Source organism: Haemorhous mexicanus, chromosome 16 (genome assembly GCF_027477595.1).
Source record: "Haemorhous mexicanus isolate bHaeMex1 chromosome 16, bHaeMex1.pri, whole genome shotgun sequence".
NCBI lineage: Eukaryota > Metazoa > Chordata > Aves > Passeriformes > Fringillidae > Haemorhous > Haemorhous mexicanus.
In genome coordinates, this window is record NC_082356.1 from 5,020,748 (window position 1) to 5,026,747 (window position 6,000).

A 6,000-nucleotide genomic window follows, 5' to 3' on the forward strand; every position below is an offset into this window, starting at 1 on the left:
TTGTAGTGTCACAATGGTGTCCAAGATTCCATCAGGCCCTGCAGTGTCACCATGGACAGTTGGTTCAATGACGCTCCCCAGTGTCACCATGGCCCCTTGGTTCCACAGAGCCCCACTGTGTCACTATGGTCCCTTTGGTTCCAAGGCTCAGAAGTGCCAGAATGACCCTTTGCTTCCATCAGGCCTTGAAGTTTCAAAATGGTCTCCATGGTTTCATGAGTACCCCCCGTGTCACAAGCGACTCTTGGTTCCCTGAAGTTCTTCAGTGTCACAATGGGCCCTTGGTTCCATGAGGTTTGGTAGAGTCGCAGTTGACTCTTGGTTCCATGAAGCCTTGCTGTGTCACAATGCCCACGGTTCCATGAGTTTCCATGGTGTCACCACGGTCTCTTGGATCCCCAGTATCACCGTGGTCTCCTTGGTACCATCCAGGCCTTGTAACAAGAGACAGTGAGCCATTTTGTGCCTTGCTAATGAAAGGCTGCAGAACTCATGGTTGTGAGGCTGTTTCACTGATAAGAAACAATGAATACCTGAGTCTGAAATATCATCTCAAGTACCTTCAATCCCAACCTCAACAGAGGCAGAAAATACAAACAGAGATTCCACAGTAAATCAAAAACAGGGACCATATTTTGAATGCAGGCAAAATGCATTCAAGTGCATTCAAATGCACTCGATATGATGGGGAGCTGATATTCCCCTATTCCAAGAGTGAACTTAATAAGGGCTGACTAATTAAGGAATTACAGAGAACCACAGTATGAGAAAAGCAGGTGGCATAGGTAATTCTAGGATAGGGAGATCGGAAAGCAAGACCAGATGAACCACTGTAGCCACCACCAAGAAGATCACGTTCACGTGCTGTGGGCAGCAACCCCATCAGGCCGTGTCACGATCCGCTGGGACAAGGGGGGTCCTGATGGTTTGTTTTACCGATCTCAGATTTCAAACACACACAGCAGAGGACTTTCAGTATTAACCAAAACAAATGCACCTTTTATTGAGTGCCCAGAGCAGATGTGATAGAAGGATTAGAAAGGAGATAAAGGACAGAGAGAGAGAGAAAGTGGGGGGAGGTGAATAGCTACCAACATAGACACGAAATCCTCGTGGTCCGGCCAACAGATCCATCTTGAAACCTCGGGGAGAATCTCAAAGTCTTTGGTTAACTTGGGGTCTTTTATAATCTACCGCCGGGAGGGGAGCAGGACGGCACATCGAGGGAACAGGTACAGGACAGTGGAGAATGAGTCCCTTGAGAACAGGTTGTCACGATCCGTCCCTATGAATGGGTTTCATGATGGTTCATAAGGGATCTCAGGGTGCAAAAAGAACCAACACGGTACAGGGGGGTGTTGCAGCAATAATCCAAACAAATGCACCTTTATTGAATGACCACAGCAAAATGCGATGGAGGGATTAAGGGAGAGAAAGACAGAGAAAGAGAGAGAGAAAGAAAAAGGGGAATAGAGCTACCAAATGTAGAGACAAACTCCTTAGGTCCAGTCCAGTTGAGGATCTGCCTGTTACGTTGGGGAGATCTCCGAGATGCAGTCCATCTGGACTCCAATTATACACTTTTTGTTGAGGGGGGAGGGGGAATTATTTCAAAACTGAATCTATTGTATCATCTGGTAAAATAATGGTATTTGGAAAAGGGGTACACACAGTTTATATCAGTGGGCGAGGGCCATTGTTTTCGTGGTCCAATGCCCACACCTGCAACATCCATCTTGCTTTGGTCAGCTCGCCTCCCCCGCGCACCTCCCCGGGCTGGGGGCTTCAGTCCCAGTCCTTGGGGAGTGTAGGAGCGGCCTTTCTCACGTGGGGATTTCTCAGGTTTTTCTCTGGTGGAGAGGCTTCTGTCATCTCAGCTTGTCTGTCACAGTGCTTGCAGATGAACGAGAGGGGTCTTCTGTGGGAGACCACTCAAAAGCTCAGGAGAAGTTCAGCCAGGCCAAGAGGTGGGACAGCTTCCAAGGCTATTGTTGCAAAAAGGGCTCAGTGCCCCCTTCTTCTCATTGGGCTCAGTGTAGCATGCAGAAAAATGCACCTGTGGAAACAGTAACTTAGCAATTCCTTCAGGTCTTAGAGCCCCTGGCTTGGCGGGGAACTTTCCACTGTAGGGCCAGGAATGGGACAAAGGGGGTCTTCTGAGCGATCTCTCAGTGACAGTTGTGAGGCAGATTGGAGGATATTTCAGACAGACTCTCTCACAGGTACAGACAGTCCAGTTCTGAACAGGACAAACCGGTGCCAGCAGTGAGCGGGGCCCGTGGTTTCAGGACTGGTTCCTATGGGAAACATCCCGCTCCCAATGGCAGACATCCCGCTTCAGTCAGCCCAGCCCCCCTGTTAGAATTTTAAGGATCTCAGTCTCAGTCCTTGGGAAGGACTTCAATCTCCGTCCTCGATGGTGGTTGTGAGGCAAATGAGGGATCTTTGGACTCTCTTACAGACTGACATCCCAAAGCATAAAAAAATTATACATTTTGCCTTAAAAAAAAATGCATTGAATTACTAAAATTATAATTATTTTTTATTTATATTAGTATTATTCTATGTCTCTATTACCAAATTTCAATATTTATATTTAAAAATCCATACATTTTTAGCAACCAAAAATTTATTGGTCATTGTGTGGTGGAACCTGGTGTGTTTTGTTCATGTTCTGTTCACTAAAGGGCTAAAGATAGAGGGAATAAAACACTTAGACCTAAAACCACGTGTAACCAAAACCGCATACAATCACAAGTATATTTTTGCTTAATAAATGCTTGCTTAAAATATTTTTTGCTTAATAAATGCTTGCTCAATAAACCATAAGTTCTAGAATTTTAGGTATGACCACTAGATGAGGAGGAGTCGACCGGAGGACGACCGAGGAAGACTAGCAGCCTTCATCAGACAACGACCAGCAGAGGAGGACCCCTTAGCACCAAGAAGACACGTGCGCAGAGAACTTTCTGGACACGTCCCCAACGAGAAGAGATACAGTATAAAAGTTAGACTGTATCGAACAGTGGGTGCAGCAGTCCTTGGCGAGCGGAGGCTCCCCTGTCGCCAAGCGCTGATTTTGCTTATGCCTTGCTTGCTGTAATTAATAAATTCCAATTGGACTAAGCTTATTGGAGTTTGCTTCAATTCATAACAATTGTTTATAAGTAACACAATTTCCTTAATTAATTCATGTCTATTGGCTATATATTTCTCCCGCTTTATGGAAACTAGTAATATTTGTAGTCCTTTTGGCATCATTTTTATCATCTTTTTCTCCGATAGTGTCAAGGGGAGGAACTTTGGGGTGCCTGGAGACATTTCTGGGGCACATTTGGGGCTGTTTTAGGTCTGGGGAGGGAATTCAGAGAGAACTTGAGGGTCTGGAGGACACTTGGGGGAGCCGGGTGAGAACTTGGAGGGGCACTCAGGGATTCTGAGGGACACTTCGGGGTCCGGGGCAGCACTTGGGGGTCCAGGGGAGCCCTTGGAGGTCAGGGAGGAGAATTTGGGGCCCTTCGGGGTCCGGGCGGGCCCTTGGGGTGCTCGAACGGGGCTCTCTGGGGCGCGGGGGGTGATGGGAGTTGTAGGAGCGGGTGTCATTCGGTTTAACAGGGCCGCGGAGCATCACGGGAGTTCGAGACGCAGCTGCAATGGCTCTCGCCGGGGCACGGTGCATGACGGGAGATAAAGTCCCTGCTGGAATAGCGGAGCATGATGGGAGCTGTAGTCCCGGAAGTGGCTCGAACACGATGTTGGGGGACACTTTTGCGTCCAAGCCGCGACTTGAGGTCCTCGGGGAAGCTTAAGCGGCTCGGGACCCCTTGGGGGGGAGCTCAGGGAGCTCTATCCGTGCTTTTATGGGCGCTGGGCGCGGCAGGAATTTTAGGCAGGGGACTGTGTTCTGAGGGGCTCTGGGGCCGCGGGAGATGAGATGAGATGAATTCCCAGAAATGGCTATGCCGGGCAGCTGTGGGTGCGGGTGCACTCAGGGGTTCCGGGGACGCTTTAGGGGGGTCCCGAATGGGCGCTCAGGGGGCACTCAGGGGGCACGGAGAGATCCTGGAGTGTCTGGGGGACACTTATGGGACAGATGGGGGCGGACCCCGGGGGGGGGTGGTATGTCTGTGGAGCGCGGGGCATGACGGCCGTTGTAGTCCCAGCTCCAATGGGGCTCAATTGGGCCGCGGGGCATGATGGGATTTGTAGTTAGAAATAGAAGACTGCGGCCATGCTAGGCACCGCCCCCGAGGCACCGATCTCCGGCGCTGATTGGCTCAGTTCGCTGATAGGCGGGAGCCTCGGCAAATGGGAAGCGGGGGAGGCAGGAACAGCCCATTCACCCCCTCCAGTCCCTCCCAGTACAACCCCATTACAGACCTGTTCGTCCCAAGCAGAACCCAATACAACCCCAGTGCCCCTCCAGTCCCTCCCAATACACCTGAGTTTATTCCCAGTCCCTTCCAGTTCCCCCCCAGTGTCATCCACAGGATGCCCCAGTGTCCCCAGTCTTCCCCACAGTGTTCCCATTGTTCCCAGTTTGTCCCTGTCCTCCCCAGCGTCACTCCCACTATGTCCCAGTGTCACCCACAGCTCAAGGCACAGCTTCTGTGATCAGGCCAGAGCTCCTGAGGAGAGACCCTGGGTCAATATCAGTCACAGAATGCTGGGATCACCTCTGCTCTAAAGAGAAATAAATTAAATACATCCTTTAAAATAGGAATGTGTATTTCTTACAAGGTCTTTGAAATCTTTCTCCATAACTAGACGAGGAAAACTTTAATGACCCTCTCATGGCTTTGGTGTTGTTTACAACAGACTCAGTCCCTGAGAGAGTCTTCAAAAAGCTACTCAACAACTCAAAGTTAAATTGAAACTCTGAAGTTTCTTGAAGTTTTAATGGGTCCCACTGAGGGACACGACTGAGAAAGCGTCCCCAGGTTCCAGTTAGAGCAGAACACTGGAAGCAGTGATGCCAGCTGGGGAAAAACAAGGCCAAGGTGTCTCTGGTGCTGAGCAAAGCTGGATGTGTTCCAGGAATGCAAAGGGCCAAGGCCTGAGCCCCAGCCCCTGGCCAGGCAGATCCTGTCCCTCCCTCCTTGCTCAGGGCTCTTCCCGGGATGGGCACTGGCATGTGGGGATGTGCAGTGCCAAGGGCAGGAGCATGGGGCGGCCCCCGCCAGGCTGCTGAGCAGGGACAAGGAGGCCATGAGGCCCCAGGCCTGCAAGGGTCACTTGTCTCCTGCTCCTGGCTCAGGCCCAGGCCCAGCAGCCATGGCCAAAGTGCTGCCCAAGTTGCCTCTGTCAGGGCCTGGCAGCTGCTGCCCATGCCTGTGCCCTGTGCAGCCCAGGCTGTGCTACGGTGTCCCTGCCCTGCACCTCTGTCCCTGCAGGCTGTGCTCATCCCCCGGCTGCCCCACCTGGCTGGCCCCTTCCTTTGCTGACAGCTCTGCCTCCTGCCTGCTTTTCCCTGCCCACACAAAGCCTTGGGCTGACCCAGACTCCTTCTGGGGGATGTGCTGCACCACAGCCCTGCTCTGGTGCCTGGTTCTCCTCTTGTGTCCACTCTGGGCCTCCCCAGCTGCATTTGTGGTATCATTTCTCTATTTGGCTCTTTCCCACTATGGAGAAAAAGCTCCACCACTTCTGAATCCACCCTTCAAGCCCTGCCAAGCCACTCCTGTTCTCTCCTCAGTCTCTTCTCAACTGGGACCAGGCACATCAGCCTCCATGGGTTATGTTCTTGAGGCCTGCAAGCCCCAGCTTGGGAGATCTTTGGGCCCTCTCCAAGGTGTTTGCAAATAAAAACACTCATAGTCTTCTTCTCATAGTCTAAGAACAGCACCAGAGGCCAAGGCCAGGCAGAGGTGTCTGTCTTGGCAGCTTTTGTCTGGGAGCAATCCTGGGATAGATGGAATTTTGGCAACCAAATTCCAATTTCTGCCATGGCCCCTGGACAGGAAGGCTGGTTCTTTTCCTTAGGAAGGAAGGCACAGAGCC